The following is an 18,619-nucleotide window of genomic DNA, read 5'->3' as shown; positions in this document are numbered from 1 at the left end:
CCTGTCGGATTTCAGGTTCCGGCAGATCCTTGAGGTTCGAACACTGGGGTGCGCGCGGAGATCTCGCTTCCTACCTACCTGCAACCCTCCGCCTCGCTAAGATCTAAGCTATGGAAAGAACAACACAAGAGACACAGGATTTATACTGGTTCGGGCCACCGTTGTGGTGTAATACCCTACTCCAGTTTGTGGCGTGGTGGATTGCCTCGTGGGCTAATGATGATGAATGATACAAGGAAGAACAGCCTCGCGAGGGTCTGTTCTTGGCTGGGGCGATGAACTGCCTGGAGGAGTTCAGCCACCCCTCTCTCTTTGATTGTCTTTCTCCGATTCAACCTCTTATCGAACCTCTCCTCTTAACCCCTCCGAACCCCTCTCTTCTGTGGGTGGCTGGTCCTATTTATAGAGGCCCTGGTTCTCTTCCCAAATATCAAGCGGGAAGGGAGCCAACAATGGCGGTGGCTGGTCCTAGTACTCGCTACCCTGACAAAAGTAGTCTCCGCCTGCACAAAGCTCTGGTGGTGACGCCATCCTGGGCTCCACGATGACCTCCGTCTTGCAGTCTTCTTGGTCCTGGTCTCGTTGCACCGAAATGGCAACCTTTGCCTAATGCCTCGGTACTCCGCGGCTGCGCTTGCCCCCTTTGCACCAAAGAGGAAAGGAGGACACTGCGCGGGCTGGCACCCGCCTGGCGCCCTTGGTCGTCATGGCTTGCGTCACGGGCACCTTGTGAGGTACCCCGCCTTGATCTCTCCGCCTCCTCACGAGCCAGCCTGATGAGGCCGTGCCTGAGGAAGCTCTGTGTCGTCCGCCCTGTGAGGCTTGGCCCCTCGCGAGGGTCTTGGGTCTGTGTTGATGAAGATGGGCCGTGCTGGGCCCCCCCTTGAGCCACGCCGCAGGCCGCAGGCAGGCAAGTCTGGGGACCCCCGTTCCCAGAACGCCGACAGTAGCCCCCGGGCCCAAGGCGCGCCCGGACTTGGTCGTGCAGGGAGGCGGAAGGGCAAGAGCGAAGCGCCACGGGCCCTAACAGCCTGCGGCCTTGGGCGCCGCGTGGCGGTTGACTGGACGTGGGCACCTCAGCAACCGCGCGAGTTGATAAGGGAGCGGCATCTACCCAGGCTTCGCTTTTTTGCTTTCTCCGATTGCTGCTCGGATCCCCTTTCTTACGCCTCTCCTTCCTTCTTCGCCTCCATCATCCCGCAGGGGGAGCCCCTGGAGCTCTGGCTGCAGCACGCCAGCTGCAGCACCCTCACGACCGAGGCAGAGGTCGCGGTCATTGCCCCGAGCGAGGTCTTCATGACTCGGGGCTGGAGAGAAATCGCCCGGGTTTGTAGGACAAGGGGCGTCTTCGCGATCCACTTGGATTACGACGGTGCTTCGGTGATGCTCTTCAATGTCTTCGATGCGAGCGGGCGCCAGCTGGAGTGCTGCCCCGGGAGAGGTGGCCGGGGCCCTGCTACGGCGAGGACTGGGCCCGCCGACCGCTCCCTTGGCGGCTCCTCAGGCGGAGGAGGCGGAGGAGGTTCCAGCGACTCTGGCGAGCTCTTTGCGACTCCGGAGACGAGCGACGACAGCTATGAGCCCCCGAGCCGGCTCCGCTCCTGGAGCAAGGCGGGCTCGTCAGGCCGCCGCCGACTCTGATCTGGATGGGGTTGGCGCCGGTGCTTGACAGCCCACTGTTGATGATGGCGTCTTCTGCTGGGGCGCGCGTAGTTAGTGTCCCTTTAGGATCTGTTCCCTGCGAGGAATCAAAAACGCGTCCCGTGGGGGCTTGTAAGTTGCCTGTGATCATGTTTTGTTAATATAACCCTTGTCGTAGAATTGTGCGAGTTGCTCATTCCGCCTTAGCTCAGTCCTCCCTTTCGAACCTCACGAGGGCTTGGTGCTCTGCGCCGACAGGTCCCAGTCCCAAGGCGGCTTCAGCCGTCACTGGTATGCCAGGTCGCGATGCCGTGGTCAAGGCCAGGAGGTGAGCAACCCGGAGTCCGGTAAGAGCCCCTGAGTCGCGATGCTCAGGAGGTCCCCTTTGGCGCCCAAGCAGCCGTCGTTTGGTGAGAAAGGAGAGCGGCGTCGCTAACACGGGATAGCATTAGGTGCGGGGATGGTGCCACGGTAGCTGGCGCTTCCGGGTGATGACTTATCTCAAGAATCAGGGGCCGCTCTCTGGCGTGTCGCCGGGTCCGTGCATCGGCAGGCGCGAGGGTGCTCGGCGAGGTCCTCGTGTGTCTCTCCCCTGTCGCCTTTGTTCCCCTTTCTGCTCTACGTCGTCGGGTCCCGGCCCTCGAGTGAGTCTCAGCCATCGCTGGTATGCCAGGTCGCGATGCCGTGGACAAGGCCAGAGGGTGAGGGCTGGAGAGCCAGTAGGAGCCCTGAGTCGCGATGCTCAGCACCCCCTTTAACGTGCAAGCGGTTCACGCGGACGAGAGTGGAGGAGACACCGCAAGGGCCTCGCCTGACGCAGCTCCTTTAAGAGATCCTGTAGACCCATCATAGAAAAGAAAACGAGGGGTTGCCATGACAATTGACAGTCAGCCGTTGGTTGCTTCCGAGGGGTAATGAGGCACTGAAGGCTTGACAAGGTGACGCTATGCGGGGCTGCCGCGGCCAGAGCTCAGCCATTTAGGTTTGTCGGTGTTGCAGGGACGGACCCATGCGCAAGCATCGTGCCGTTTGGGAGCAGCTCCGTTAGTTGGCGTCAGCTGAGCAGGCAACTAGGTAAAACACATTAGCCGCGAAGGAGTGGATTTGTTCAAATAGATGCTGGGAAGGCAGACATCACTGGGTCAGGCCCGAGCGACTTGGGGATCATGCAGCCCGAGGGGTGCCCCCAATAAGGTAAGCTAGAAACATGAAATAAAAGGGATACATGCCGCAGGGACGGACCCACGCGGCCTGGGAATAATGCAGCCCTGGGGGGCGCTCCCAGCTGGAAGTGAAACTTGAAAGATGTCACCTGATGACGTCGAGGACGAAGGGGTGTTGGTGTAGCAGACTCGGTGGGCTGCGGAAGCCGATCCCCACGAGCTCCCAGGCCCGGGGGCCTCGGGAGGCTCTGGAGGTGCTGACGGCTCCCCGCGGACCATCTCCATCTCCGCCAGGGCTGTGGAACGCCTGGCCTCTTGTGCCTCCATGATGCCCCTCATGAGGCGCTGGTACATGGCAGCCGCGTTCGGCAAGCCGTAAGGCATGCAAACGTAGCTGTGGGGTGGACCTCCGCAGCGCCCCACTCGTGAGGGCCAGAGGCGCTCCAGAGAGGCGACTCGGTTGAGCCCTGGTATGTCGATGCAGACGCGCAGCCCACCATCCTCGCCTGGATGGGGAGCCACTGCTGGTAGACGGCGGCCGCCTTTCATGACTCTTGACTCCTGTAGCTCCGGAATGGCCTTGCTGACGAACTCCTGAGGGTCTGGCTCTCCTTGCCTTACTCCTTCTTGAGGGAAACGTGCTTCGAAACACGCCTCCATGTGGTGCCCAAGCACCTCCCTCGTGACCCTAGCCAGGTCGGTGGCCCTCCAGGGGAGAGCCCCCGAGCCCTGCCTGAGGAGGGCCCGGGTGCACTTTCCTATACGATGGAAGGAGGTTCCCCCTGGGCAGGCACGGGCCTAGAGGGGCCTACCTCCTGAGGAGCCGGGCCGGACGATGTCTTATTCTTCTTGGGGGCGGTCTCGAGAAGCCTCGTTCTTCCGCGATCCGGGTCTTCTAGTGACGCGGCCTGAAAGGCTCGTTCCAGGGAACACACCGCATCCTTCTCTTCATAGGGCACCGTGATGACTCCGCCACTTCCTGGCATCTTGAGGACGTTGTAGCCGTGGTGAGTTACGGCCATGAACTTGGCCAGCGTTGGGTACCTGAGGATGGCGTTGTACGACAGGCGAATGTGAGCGACGTCGAAGTCAATGAGCTCGGTGCGGTAGTTGTCGCGTGCCCCGAAGGTGACAAGGAGGCGGACCTGCCCAATCGGGAACGTGGAGCCGTCGGTGACTCCGGAGAAAGGCTTGGTTGGCTGAAGCTGGCTGTAGGGCACTTGGAGATTGTTGAATGTTTCCACGGACAGGACGTTGAGCCCTGCCCCGCCATCGATGAGGGTCCTGGTGACCACCATGTTGCTGATGATTGGGGAACAGAGCATCGGGAGGACTCCGGCTGTAGCCGCACACTTGGGCTGATTTGCGGAGCTGAACGTGATGGCGCACGCCGACCACCTGAGAGGGCGCATGGCTTCGAGCTTGGGGAGGACTGCATTCACTTCGCGAGCGAACTGCTTGAAGATGCATTGAGAGGCTGGGGCTTGAGCCCCGCCCAGGATGCAGGCGATCGCGCGCGGCTCCTGGAAGCCCCCAACCTCCTCGTCCTGGTGGCGGTCCTCATTTCTCCTTGGTTGCGGCGGCAGCGGAGGGAGGCCTGCATTGCCTTGCGGGCGATCCTCGCGAGGCCGACCCCTCCAGTCTCCCTCGCGAGGCGGGTCTTGCCAGTGATCCTCATGAGGTTGATCGCGCCACCCTTGGTGCGGGCCACGGTCTTCCCAGCGTCCTGCGTTCCTTCCTTCTCCTCGACCGCAGCCCCAGTCACCGCGGTCGGAGCGATGGCCGATCCTTCCTTCTCGCACGGCTCGGAGCTCTTGACATTCGTTGGTGTTGTGGGTGTGGAGGTCGTGGTACACACAGTACCGGCTGCCCTTGGAAGGCTCGGGCTGATCTCTGCCCCGCTTGGTGTCTGGTTCTGCCGCGAGCATGGTAGCCCCCTTGCGCTTCACATCCTTGGCCTTGGGCTTCTTCTCTTCCAGGTCCGCGGCAGGCAGCTCGAGGAGGGAGAGACGCCCTTCCTCAGCCCTGGCGCACTTGGTTGCCAAGTTGGACAGCTCCAAAGAAGTGCATAGGTCTTCATGCATCGCCAGCTCCTCCTTCATCTTGACATCGCGCACGCCGTCGGAGAAGGCTGAGATGACGGCCTCTTCAGTCACCCTGGGAATCTTGAGGCGTGCGTTGTTGAAGCGCTGGATGTACTTCTGCAGGGTCTCCCCGGGTTGTTGCTTGATGCGGCGCATGTCGCTCACGGCGGGTGGCCGGTCGCGAGTACCTTGGAAGTTGGTGATGAAGCGGGTGCGCATCTCGTCCCAGGAGGAGATCGTGCCTGGAGCCAGGTTCAGGAGCCAGGTGCGGGCCCCGTCCTTGAGCGCCATGAGGCAATTCTGAAAGTGTATAGCTCTGTCAACTGAGATGCCGTGATAGATTCATTTCCTTGATTAGAAGGAATATGAGCCACTTTTCTAAGCTTGTCAATGACAACGAAGATAGCATCATTTCCACGCTTGGACTTTGGAAAGCCAGTGACATAGTCCATTTCGATATGATCAAACTTCCATTCTGGAATAGCAAGAGGTTGGAGGAGACCAGCTGGTCGTTGGTGTTCTGCTTTCACCCTTCGACAGGCATCACATTCATTCATGAATTGAGTAACCTCTTGCTTCATTCGAGTCCACCAATACGATTGCTTGAGGTCATGGTACATCTTCAAACTGCTTGGGTGGATGGAAAGAAGAGAATTGTGCAGTTCGTTCATTATGACCTTCCTTAGATCACCTTTTGGAACCACAATCCGGTCCTTGAAGAATAAGGTGTCCTTGTCATCTATGCGATAGCACTTGTATTTGGGTAATCCCTTAGCAACACCATGTTTCACCTTCTTCACCATGGTATCAAGGAGTTGTGCCTCGCGAATTTGACCTTCCAAAGTTGGAGTGACTTGAAGGTTGGAAAGAAAACCTTGAGGAACAACTTGGAGGTTGAGCTTGCGGAAAGCTTCACGAAGATCCGGTTGGAATGGCTTGAGAATCAAGCTGTTGCAATATGCCTTTCTGCTCAACGCATCTGCAATCACATTAGCCTTGCCTGGAGTGTATTCAATACTTGGATTGTACTCTTGAATCATTTCGACCCAACGAGTTTGCCAGAGGTTGAGGTTGGGTTGAGTGAAGATATATTTGAGGCTCTCGTGATCGGTGAAAATGTCCACCAATCCCAACAAGAGATGTCTCCATGTTATGAATGCATGGACAACTGCCGCCAACTCAAGATCGTGAGTGGGGTAGTTCCTTTCATTTGGCTTCAACTGACGAGAAGTATATGTCACAAATTTCTTATCTTGCATTAACACCGCACCATTACCTTGCAACAAGGCATCACAGAAAATTTCATATGGCTTGGACTCATCTGAAGGAGTTAGGACAGGAGCTTAGACGAGTTTCTATTTGAGAGTGTTGAAAGCAACGTCACACACAGGAGTCCAGGAATACTTGACATGCTTCTGGAGGAGGTTGGATAGAGGCTTAGAAGTCTTTGAGAAATTCTCAACAAATCTTCGGCAATACCTTGAAAGCCCAAGGAAGTTGCGGAGCTGCTTGACATTCCGAGGAGGCTCCCAGTTCACAATTGCGGATACCTTCTCCGGATTAACAGCAACGCCCTTGGCGGAGATGATGTGACCAAGGTAAAGAACTTCATCAAGCCAAAACTCACATTTGGAGAACTTTGCATAGAATTGATACTCTCTGAGCTTGTCGAGCACCAATCACAAATGTTTGGCTTGATCCTTCTTATTCTTGGAGAACACCAAGATATCATCGAGAAACGCCAGGACGAATTCATTAGTGTAGGGGTTGAAGATGAAGTTCATCATGCGAGAGAATGTTGGAGGGGCATTGACAAGCCTGAAAGACATGATAGTATACTCATAAGAACCAAAGTTTGTTCTGAATGCTGTCTTTGGGATATCTTCTTCACGAATGCGAATCTGATGATAACCCTGCTACGTCTTGAGCTTGCGTTGGTTTTCCCTGAAGAGGAAGGGATGATGCAACAGAGTAGCGTAAGTATTTCCCTCAGTTTTTGAGAACCAAGGTATCAACCAGTAGGAGCCCACGCTCAAGTCCCTCGTACCTGCACAAAGCGATAGCTACCTGCAACCAACGCGATTAGGGGTTGTCAAGCCCTTCACGGTCACTTATGAGAGTGAGATCTGATAGATAGAATATTTTTGGTATTTTTGATATAAAGATGCAAAGTAAAAAGTAAAAGCAAAGTAAATAGCAAAACAATATAAAAGTGATGGAGATTGATATGATGAGAATAGACCCGGGGGCCATAGGTTTCACTAGTGGCTTCTCTCGAGAGCATAAGTTTTCTACGGTGGGTGAACAAATTACTGTTGAGCAATTGACAGAATTGAGCATAGTTACGAGAATATCTAGGAATGATCATGTATATAGGCATCACGTCCGTGACAAGTAGATCGAAACGATTCTGGATCTACTACTATTACTCCACTCATCGACCGCTATTCAGCATGCATCTAGAGTATTAAGTTAAAAACAGAGTAACACTTTAAGCAAGATGACATGATGTAGAGAGATAAATTCATGCAATATGAAATAAACCCATCTTGTTATCCTCGATGGCAATGATACAATACGTGTCTTGCTGCCCCTTCTGTCACTGGGAAAGAACACCGCAACATCGAACCCAAAGCTAAGCACTTCTCCCATGGCAAGAACTACCAATCTAGTTGGCCAAACCAAACGGATAATTTGAAGAGACTTGCAAAGATAACCAATCATACATAAAAGAATTCAGAGAAGATTCAAATATTGTTCATAGATAGACTTGATCATAAACCCACAATTCGTCTGTCTCAACAAACACACCGCAAAAGAAGAAGATTACATCGAATAGATCTCTACAAGAGAGGGGGAGAACATTGTATTGAGATCCAAAAAGAGAGAAGAAGCCATCTAGCTACTAACTATGGACCCAAAGGTCTGAGGTAAACTACTCACACTTCATCGGAGGGGCTATGATGATGTAGAAGCCCTCCGTGATGACGGCCCTCTCCGGCGGAGCTCCGGAACAGGCCCCAAGATGGGATCTCGTGGATACAGAAAGTTGCGGCGGTGGAATTAGGTTTTTGGCTCCTGTTCTGATCGTTTGGGGGTACGCCCTCGTGACCGCCTCTTTGACTCCTCGGAGTAGGGTCCAAGTCTCCTGGATCACGTTCGGTGAGAAAATCACGTCCCAAAGGTTTTATTCCGTTTGGACTCCGTTTGATATTCTGTTTCTCCGAAATACTAAAATAGGCAAAAAACATCAATTCTGGGCTGGGCCTCCGGTTAATAGGTTAGTCCCAAAAATAATATAAAACTGGAAAATAAAGCCCAATATAGTCCAAAACAGTAGATAATATAGAATGGAGCAATCAAAAATTATAGATACGTTGGAGACATATCAGGCATCCCCAAGCTTAATTCCTGCTCGTCCTCGAGTAGGTAAATGATAAAAAGAGAATTTTTGATGCGGAGTGCTACTTGGCATAATTTCAATGCAAATCTTCTTAATTGTGATATGAATATTCAGATTCGAAAGATTCAAGACAAAAGTTTATATTGACATAAAAATAATAATACTTCAAGCATACTAACAAAGCAATTATGTCTTCTCAAAATAACATGGCCAAAGAAATTTATCCCTACAAAATCATATAGTCTGGCTATGCTCTATCTTCACCACACAAAGTATTTAAATCATGCACAACCCCGATGATAAGCCAAGCAATTGTTTCATACTCTAACTTTTTCAAAACTTTTTCAATCTTCACGCAATACATGAGCGTGAGCCATGGACATAGCACTATGTGGAATAGAAGGGTGGTAGTGGAGAAGACAAAAAGAGGGGAAGATAGTCTCACATCAACTAGGTGTATCAATGGGCTATGGAGATGCCCATCAATAGATATCAATGTGAGTGAGTAGGGATTGCCATGCAACGGATGCACAAGAGCTATAAGTATATGAAAGCTCATCAAAAGAAACTAAGTGGGTGTGCATCCAACTCGCTTGCTCACGAGACCTAGGGCAATTTGAGGAAGCCCATCATTGGAATATACAAGCCGAGTTCTATAATGAAAAATTCCCACTAGTATATGAATGTGACATAACGAGAGACTCTCTATCATGGTGCTACTTTGAAGCACAAAAAGGATAGTAACATTGTCCCTTCTCTCTTTTTCTCTCATTTTTTTATTTGGGCCTTTTCTCTTTTTTTCGTCCGGAGTCTCATCCCGACTTATGGGGGAATCATAGTCTCCATCATCCTTTCCTCACTTGGGACAATGCTCTTGAAAATGATGATCATCACACTTTTATTTTTCTTACAACTCAACAATTACAACTCGATACTTAGAACAAATATGACTCTATATGAATGCCTCCGGCGGTGTACCGGGATATGCAATGAATCAAGAGTGACATGTATGAAAGAATTATGAATGGTGGCTTTGCCACAAATACGATGTCAACTACATGATCATGCTAGCTATATGACAATGATGGAGCGTGTCATAATAAACGGAACGGTGGAAAGTTGCATGGCAATATATCTCGGAATGGCTATGGAAATGCCATGATAGGTAGGTATGGTGGCTGTTTTGAGGAAGGTATATGGTGGGTGTATGATACCGGCGAAAGGTGCGCGGTATTAGAGAGGCTAGCAATGGTGGAAGGATGGGAAAAAGTGCATATAATCCATGGACTCAACATTAGTCATAAATAACTCATATACTTATTGCAAAAATCTAGAAGTTATCAAAGAAAAGTATTACGTGCATGCTCCTAGGGGGATGGATTGGTAAGAAAAGACCATCGCTCGTCCTCGACCGCCACTCATAAGGACGACAATCAATAAATAAATTATGCTCCGACTTCATCACATAACGGTTCACCATACGTGCATGCTACGGGAATCACGAACTTTAAAACAAGTATTCTTTAAATTCACAACTACTAAACTAGCATAACTCTAATATTATCACCTCATATCTCAAAACAATTATCATGCTTCAATCTTCTCTTAGTATTCAACGCACTCAAAAGAAAATTTCACATATCTTGAACACCAAGCATATTTATATTAAGCAAATTACCATGCTATTAAGACTCTCAAAATAATTTAAGTGAAGCATGAGAGATCAATAGTTTCTTTAAAACAAACCACCACCATGCTCTAAAAGATCTAAGTGAAGCACATAGAGCAAAATTATAACGCTCAAAAGATATAAGTGAAGTGCATAGAGCAAAACTACATAGCTCAAAAGATTTAAGTGAAGCACATAGAGTATTCTATCAAATTTCAATTCAAGTATGGCTCTCTCAAAAGGTGTGTACAGCAAGGATGATTGTATCATACTAACAAACAAAGACACAAATAATACAAGATGCTCCAGGCAAAACACATATCATGTTGGTGAATAAAAATATAGCTCCAAGTAAATTACTGATGGAAATGGACGAAAGAGGGGATGCCTTCCAGGGCATCCCCAAGCTTTGACTTTTTGGTGTCCTTGGATTATCTTGGGGGTGCCATGGGCATCCCCAAGCTTAGGCTCTTTCCACTCCTTGTTCCATAATCCATCAAAAAAACTCACCCAAAACTTGAAAACTTCACAACACAAAACTCAAAATAGAAAACTCGTGAGCTCCGTTAGCGAAAGAAAACAAAAGACCACTTCAAGGTACTGTAATGAACTCATTCCTTATTTTTATTGGTGTTAAACCTACTGTATTACAACTTGTCTATGGATTATAAACTATTTTACTAGCCATAGATTCATCAAAATAAGCAAACAACACACGAAAACAGAATCTGTCAAAAACAGAACAGTCTGTAGTAATCTGTAGCGAGCGCAAAATCTGGAACCCCAAAAACTCTAAAATAAATTTCTGGACGTGAGGAATTTATCTATTAATCATCTGCAAAAATAATTAACTAAATAGCACTCTTCAAATACAGTTCTCATGAGCACTAAAATTTCTGTTTTTTACAGTAAGTTCAATAAGACTTTCCCCAAGTCTTCCCAACGATTCTACTAGGCACAAACACTAATTAAACAAAAAAACACAACCAAAACAGAGGCTAAATAATTTATTTATTACTAAAAAGGAGCAAAAATCAAGGAACAAAAAATAAAATTGGGTTGCCTCCCAACAAGCGCTATCGTTTAACGCCCCTAGCTAGGCATAAAAGCGAGGATAGATCTAGGTATTGCCATCTTTGGAAGGCAATTCTTCAATGAGGCATCTACCTTTCTTAGAGATCTCTTTCTTTTTGGTAATTATCAAACTTTTAGGCACAAGATTGAAAAATTCATTTGTAGCAAATGGTTCCTTAATGAAATCAAAAATATCGGGATGAATACTTATAGATTTAAGATCCACAATTTCCTTACTAGATGATTCTCCCTTATTCTTAGGAACATACATAAGCTTAGCAATTTTAGTGGGAGGACTAGGAGTATTCTTTGCGGAAGAGAAAGCCGTTCCCAAATTGGTAATGATACCCTCATGTTTATCAATTCTAGAGGAATCTAGATTTATTTTCTCATCTACCATGGGTTCCTTCTCCTTAATATTTTTCAAAGTCATTCCTACCTTAGACCCATATTGAGTGATTTGATTATGAATCTTTTATCTTGATTTTCAATTGATTCAATAGTAGCAACTTTGTTTTCAATAATTTCAAGCCTTTGCATAACATGCTCCAAACTTAACATAGTTCCATTAACCAAAAGAGGTGGTGACCCAACTAAGTCTATCATAGCATTATAAGAATCAAAAGTATGGCTACCCAAGAAATTCCCTCCGGTAATGGTATCAAGGATATATCTATACCAAGGACTATCACCCACATAAAAATTACGAAGAAGAACCAAAGTAGATTGCTTCCTGGTAGCTCTGTTTTGAGCATTGCAAATTCTATACCAAGCATCTTTCAGATTTTCTCCCTCCCTTTGTTTAAAATTTAGAACTTCGTTCTCGGGAGATAACGGAGAAGATATAAGACTAGCCATGACGACACGACAAGCAAGAAAAAGGCAAACGGAGAAGGAGAAGGGGAAGGACAAAGAGAGGGCAAATAAAACGGCAAGGGTGAATTGGGGGGGGGGAGGAAAACGAGAGGCAAATGGCAAATAATGTAATGCGGGAGATAGGGATTGTGATGGGTACTTGGTATGTTGACTTTTTGCGTAGACTCCTCGGCAACGGTGCAAGAAATCCTTCTTGCTACGTCTTGAGCTTGTGTTGGTTTTCCCCGCAGAGGAAGGGATGATGCAGCAGAGTAGCGTAAGTATTTCCCTCAGTTTTTGAGAACCAAGGTATCAATCCAGTAGGAGCCCACGCTCAAGTCCCTCGTACCTGCACAAAGAGATAGCTACCCGCAACCAACGCGATTAGGGGTTGTCAAGCCCTTCACGATCACTTACGAGAGTGAGATCTGATAGATAGAATATTTTTGGTATTTTTGATATAAAGATGCAAAGTAAAAAGTAAAAGCAAAGTAAATAGCAAAACAATATAAAAGTGATGGAGATTGATATGATGAGAATAGACCCGGGGGCCATAGGTTTCACTAGTGGCTTCTCTCGAGAGCATAAGTTTTCTACGGTGGGCGAACAAATTACTGTTGAGCAATTGACAGAATTGAGCATAGTTATGAGAATATCTAGGCATGATCATGTATATAGGCATCACGTCCGTGACAAGTAGATCGAAACGATTCTGCATCTACTACTATTACTCCACTCATCGACCGCTATCCAGCATGCATCTAGAGTATTAAGTTAAAAACAGAGTAACACTTTAAGAAAGATGCGATGATGTAGAGAGATAAATTCATGCAATATGAAATAAACCCCATCTTGTTATCCTCGATGGCAACGATACAATACGTGTCTTGCAGCCCCTTCTATCACTGGGAAAGAACACCGCAAGATCAAACTCAAAGCTAAGCACTTCTCCCATGGCAAGAACTACCAATCTAGTTGTCCAAACCAAACGAATAATTCAAAGAGACTTGCAAAGATAACCAATCATACATAAAAGAATTCAGAGAAGATTCAAATATTGTTCATAGATAGACTTGATCATAAACCCACAATTCATCGGTCTCAACAAACACACCGCAAAAGAAGAAGATTACATCAACTAGATCTCCACAAGAGAGGGGGAGAACATTGTATTGAGATCCAAAAAGAGAGAAGAAGCCATCTAGCTACTAACTATGGACCCGAAGGTCTGAGGTAAACTACTCACACTTCATTGGAGGGCTATGATGATGTAGAAGCCCTCCGTGATGACGACCCTCTCCGGCGGAGCTCCGGAACAGGCCCCAAGATGGGATCTCGTGGATATAGAAAGTTGCGACGGTGGAATTAGGTTTTTGGCTCCTGTTCTGATCGTTTGGTGGTACGTGGGTATATATAGGAGGAAGGAGTACATCGGTGGAGCACCGAGGGGCCCACGAGGCAGGGGGCGTGCCCTAGGGGGGTGGGTGTGCCCCCCACCCTCGTGATCGCCTCTTTGACTCCTTGGAGTAGGGTCCAAGTCTCCTGGATCACATTCGGTGAGAAAATCATGTTCCGGAAGGTTTTATTCCGTTTGGACTCCGTTTGATATTCTGTTTCTCCGAAATACTGAAATAGGCAAAAAACAGCAATTCTGGGCTGGGCCTCTGGTTAATAGGTTAGTCCCAAAAATAATATATAAGTGGAAAATAAAGCCCAATATAGTCCAAAACAGTAGATAATATAGCATGGAGCAATCAAAAATTATAGATGCGTTGGAGACGTATCAAACCCATAAAAAGGTCAAGCTTGGAAAACACCTTTGCACCTTTAAGTTGCTCGAATAGCTCATTGATGTTGGCAAGTGGGTATTTATTCTTGATTGTCTTCTTGTTCAATGGGCGGTAATCGACACAAAGTCGGTCCGTGCCATCATTCTTCAGGATAAAAAGAACACGACAACCCCACGGAGATGAACTTGGTGTGATCAGACCCAGACGCTCTTGTTCATTGAGTTGTTTCTTCAATTCTTCCAGCTCTTCTGGCCCAAGGTTGCAGGGGCGCTTGCAAACTGGTTATGTACCTAGCTCAAGATCAATAATGAACTCGAGTGGCCAGTGAGGATGCATACCCGGAAGCTCTTCTGGAAAGACATCTTGATACTCACAAACAACTGGAATCTGAGAAATTGAGTCGATCTCGCCTTTCTCATTGAGAGAGAACAACCGAATGGTTTCATCACAAGCGGCAAAGATGATCACATCATCAGAAGGATGCGTCAATTTAATCTCCTTGGCAGCACAATCAAGAAAGGCCTTGTGCTGAGAAAGCCGATCCCTGCTGAGGATGAGATCAATATCAGAGTCATCGAGAACAATTGGGGAAGCCAGGAATTTATAATTGCCCATCTTGATAGTGACATCCCGAACCACCCAGCTCGCGTGCATGAATAAACCCGGAGAAACAATTGATAACGGTCTAGGAAAATCTTGAAAAACCAACTCATGCTTTGATGGAAAAGGTCTTTAGATGAAACAATGCGATGCACCAGTATCAAATAAAATTTTTGCAGGAATATCACTAAATGGGAGATTACCCATGATCACTTTTGAAGAATCCTCTTCTTAAGGTGAATTCATCATGTTCACCGTTACAGACTTGGGATTGTGCTTGCCAACTTCATTGCTTGCTAACCGGTGATAACCCACAAGTATAGGGGATCAATTGTACCCTCTTTCGATAAGTAAGAGTGTTGAACCCAACGAGGAGCTAAAGGTAGAACAAATATTCCCTCAAGTTCTATCAACCACTGATACAACTCTACGCACGCTTGACGTTCGCTTTACCTAGAACAAGTATGAAACTAGAAGTACTTTGTGGGTGTTTTTGGATAGGTTTGCAAGAATATAAAGAGCACGTAAATAAAAAGTAGGGGCTGTTTAGATACAAAAACAATGAAGTAAATATAGCGAGTGTGGAAAAGTGGTGGTAGGATTTGTGCGATTGTCCCTAAGCAATTGACTACGTTACTAGACCGATAGCAAGTTTTATGTGGGAGAGGCCACTGCTAGCATGTCATCCCTGACTTGGATTTCTATGCACTTATGATTGGAATGATTAGCAAGCATCCGCAAGTACTAACATTCATTAAAGGTAAAACCCAACCATAGCATTATGATATATTGGTCCCCCTTCAATCTCGTATGCATTAATTTCTATGCTAGGTTGAAGCTTATGTCACTCTTGCCCTCCAATACATAATCCTACCAACATACAACTAACCCTATGGTGTGATCCACGCGCGCGCTCATATGATGGGCAACAAAGTACATCAACATAACCACAAGCAAATTAAATCAACCATAGCAATTCATCAACCACCGATAGGACAATGAAAATCTACTCAGACATCATAGGATGGCAACACATCATTGGATAATAATATGAAGCATAAAGCACCATGTTCAAATAGAGGGTTCAGCGGGTTGCGGGAGAGTGGACCTCTGTAGATAGAGGAGGGAAGGTGATGGAGATGTTGGTGAAGATGGCGGAGGTGTTGGTGAAGATCGCGGTGATGATGATGATGGCCACAACAGCGTTTCGGCGCCACCAGAAGAGAAGGGGAGAGGGGCCCCCTTCTTCTTCTTACTTGACCCGCTCCCTAGATGGGAGAAGGGTTTCCCCTCTGATCCTTGGCCTCCATGGCATGGGAGGGGCAAAAGCCCCTCCGAGATTGGATCTGTCTCTCTGTCTCTCTCTGTTTCTGCGTTCTCCCCGTCTGCCCTTTCACCGTTTCGTATATATATGGAGATGCATAACTCCGATTGGACTGAAACCTTCACCAAGATTTTTTCCTGAAAATTAGCTTTCTTGCAGCAAAAGAATAGCAGCAACCGCCTTACGAGGGGACCCTGAGGGTTAGGGGCGCGCCCCCTGCCTCGTGGCCACCTCGGGCACCGTCTCACGTTGATTCTTCTTCCCATATTCTCCAAATATTCCAAAAATATTCTCCGCCCGTTTTTATCCCGTTTGGATTCCGTTTGATATGGGGTTTCTACGAAACATAAAACAGGCAACAAACAGGAACTGACACTGGGCACTGGATCAATATGTTAGTCCCAAAAAAGTATAAAAAGTTGCCAAAAGTATATGAAAGTTGTATAATATTGGCATGGAACAATAAAAAAATATAGATACGACGGAGACGTATCAGCATCCCCATGCTTAATTCCTGCTCGTCCTTGAGTAGGTAAATGATAAAAAAGATAACTTTTGATGTGGAATGCTACCTAGCATAATCTTGATCATGTAATCTAATCATGGCACGAATATTAAGACACGAGTGATTCAAAGCAATAGTCTATCATTTGACATAAAAACAATAATACTTCAAGCCTACTAATAAAGCAATCATGTCTTTTCAAAATAACATGGCCAAAGAAAGTTATCCCTACAAAATCATATAGTATAGCTATGCTCCATCGTCACCACACAAAATATTCACATCATGCACAACACCGATGACAAGCCGAGCAATTGGTTCATACTTTTTAATGCACTTCAACTTTTTCAACCCTCAAGCAATACATGAGCTTGAGCCATGGACATAGCACTATAGGTGGAATAGAATATGATGGTGGAGGTTGTGTGGATAAGACAAAAAGGGAGACAGTCTCACATCGATGCAGCTAATCAACGGGCTATGGAGATGCCCATCAATTGATGTCAATGTGGGGAGTAGGGATTGCCATGCAACAGATGCACTAGAGCTATAAGTGTATGAAAGCTCAAACTAAAACTAAGTGGGTGTCCATCCAACTTGCTTGCTCATGAAGACCTCGAGCATTTGAGGAAGCCCATCATCGGAATATACAAGCCAAGTTCTATGATGAAAATTCCCACTAGTATATGAAAGTGATAACTCAAGAGACTCTCTATATGAAGAACATGGTGCTACTTTGAAGCACAAGTGTGGTAAAAGGATAGTAACATTGCCCCTTCTCTCTTTTTCTCTCATTTTTTGGGTGTTCTCCTTTTTTTGGCCTTTCTCTCTCACTTTTTATTTATTCGTCCAGAGTCTCATCCCGACTTTTGGGGGAATCATAGTCTCCATCATCCTTTCCTCACTAGGGAAATGCTCTAATAATGATGATCATCACACTGTTATTTACTTACAACTCAATATTACAACTCGATACTAGAACAAAGATAAGACTCTATATGAATGCCTCCAGTGGTGTATCGGGATGTGCAATGATCTGGCGTAGCAATGACATCAAAAATGGACAAGCCATGAAAACATCATGCTAGCTATCTTACAATCATGCAAAGCAATATGACAATAAATGCTCAAGTCATGTATATGATGATGGAAGTTGCATGGCAATATATCTCGGAATGGCTATGGAAATGACATGATAGGTAGGTATGGTGGCTGTTTTGAGGAAGATATAATGAGGCTTATGTGTTATAGAGTGTACCGTATCACAGGGTTTGGATGCACTGGCGAAGTTTGCACCAACTCTCGAGGTGAGAAAGGGCAATGCACGGTACCAAAGAGGCTAGCAATGATGGAAGGGTGAGAGTGCATATAATCCATGGACTCACTTTAGTCATAAAGAACTCATATACTTAATGCAAAAGTTTATTAGCCCTCGAAGCAAAGTACTACTACACATTCCCCTTGGGGGATAGATTGGTAGGAAAAGACCATCGCTCGTCACCGACTGCCACTTATAAGGAAGACAATCAATAAATACCTCATGCTCCGACTTCGTTACATAACGGTTCACCATACGTGCATGCTACGGGAATCACAAACCTCAACACAAGTATTTATACCAATCCATAACCACCCACTAGCATGACTCTAATATCACCATATTTATATCGCAAAACTATTGCAAGGAATCAAACATATCATATTCAGTGATCTACAAGTTTTATGTAGGATTTTATGACTAACCATGTGAATGACCAGTTCCTGTCATCTCTCTAAATAGATATAAGTGAAGCAAGAGAGTTCAATTCTTTCTACAAAAGATATTCCCATGCTCCAAAAAATCTAAGTGAAGCAAAAGAGCATTATACAAATGGCGGCTTTCTATGTAAAGAGAAACAGGCAATCCAAACTTCAAATGATATAAGTGAAGCACATGAAGCATTTTATAAAGCCATACTCAAAAGATATAAGTGAAGTGCAAAGATGATGTCTACTACACAACCTTCTTCTTGTAGACGTTGTTGGGCCTCCAAGTGCAGAGGTTTGTAGGACAGTAGAAAATTTCCCTCAAGTGGATGACCTAAGGTTTATCAATCCGTAGGAGGCGTAGGATGAAGATGGTCTCTCTCAAGCAACCCTGCAAGCAAATAACAAAGAGTCTCTTGTGTCCCCAACACACCCAATACAATGTTAAATTGTATAGGTGCAATAGTTCAGCGAACATATGGTGATACAAGTGGTATATGGATAGTAGATAATGGTTTTTGTAATCTGAAAATATAAAAACAGCAAGGTAACTAATGATAAAAGTGAGCGTAAACGGTATTGCAATGCGTTGAAACAAGGCCTAGGGTTCATACTTTCACTAGTGCAAGTCCTCTGAACAATAATAACATAATTGGATCACATAACTATCCCTCAACATGCAACAAGGAGTCACTCCAAAGTTACTAATAGCGGAGAACAAACGAAGAGATTATGGTAGGGTACGAAACCACCTCAAAGTTATTC

Source organism: Triticum aestivum, chromosome 6A (genome assembly GCF_018294505.1).
Source record: "Triticum aestivum cultivar Chinese Spring chromosome 6A, IWGSC CS RefSeq v2.1, whole genome shotgun sequence".
NCBI classification, from domain to species: domain Eukaryota; kingdom Viridiplantae; phylum Streptophyta; class Magnoliopsida; order Poales; family Poaceae; genus Triticum; species Triticum aestivum.
This window is presented reverse-complemented; position numbering follows the sequence as displayed.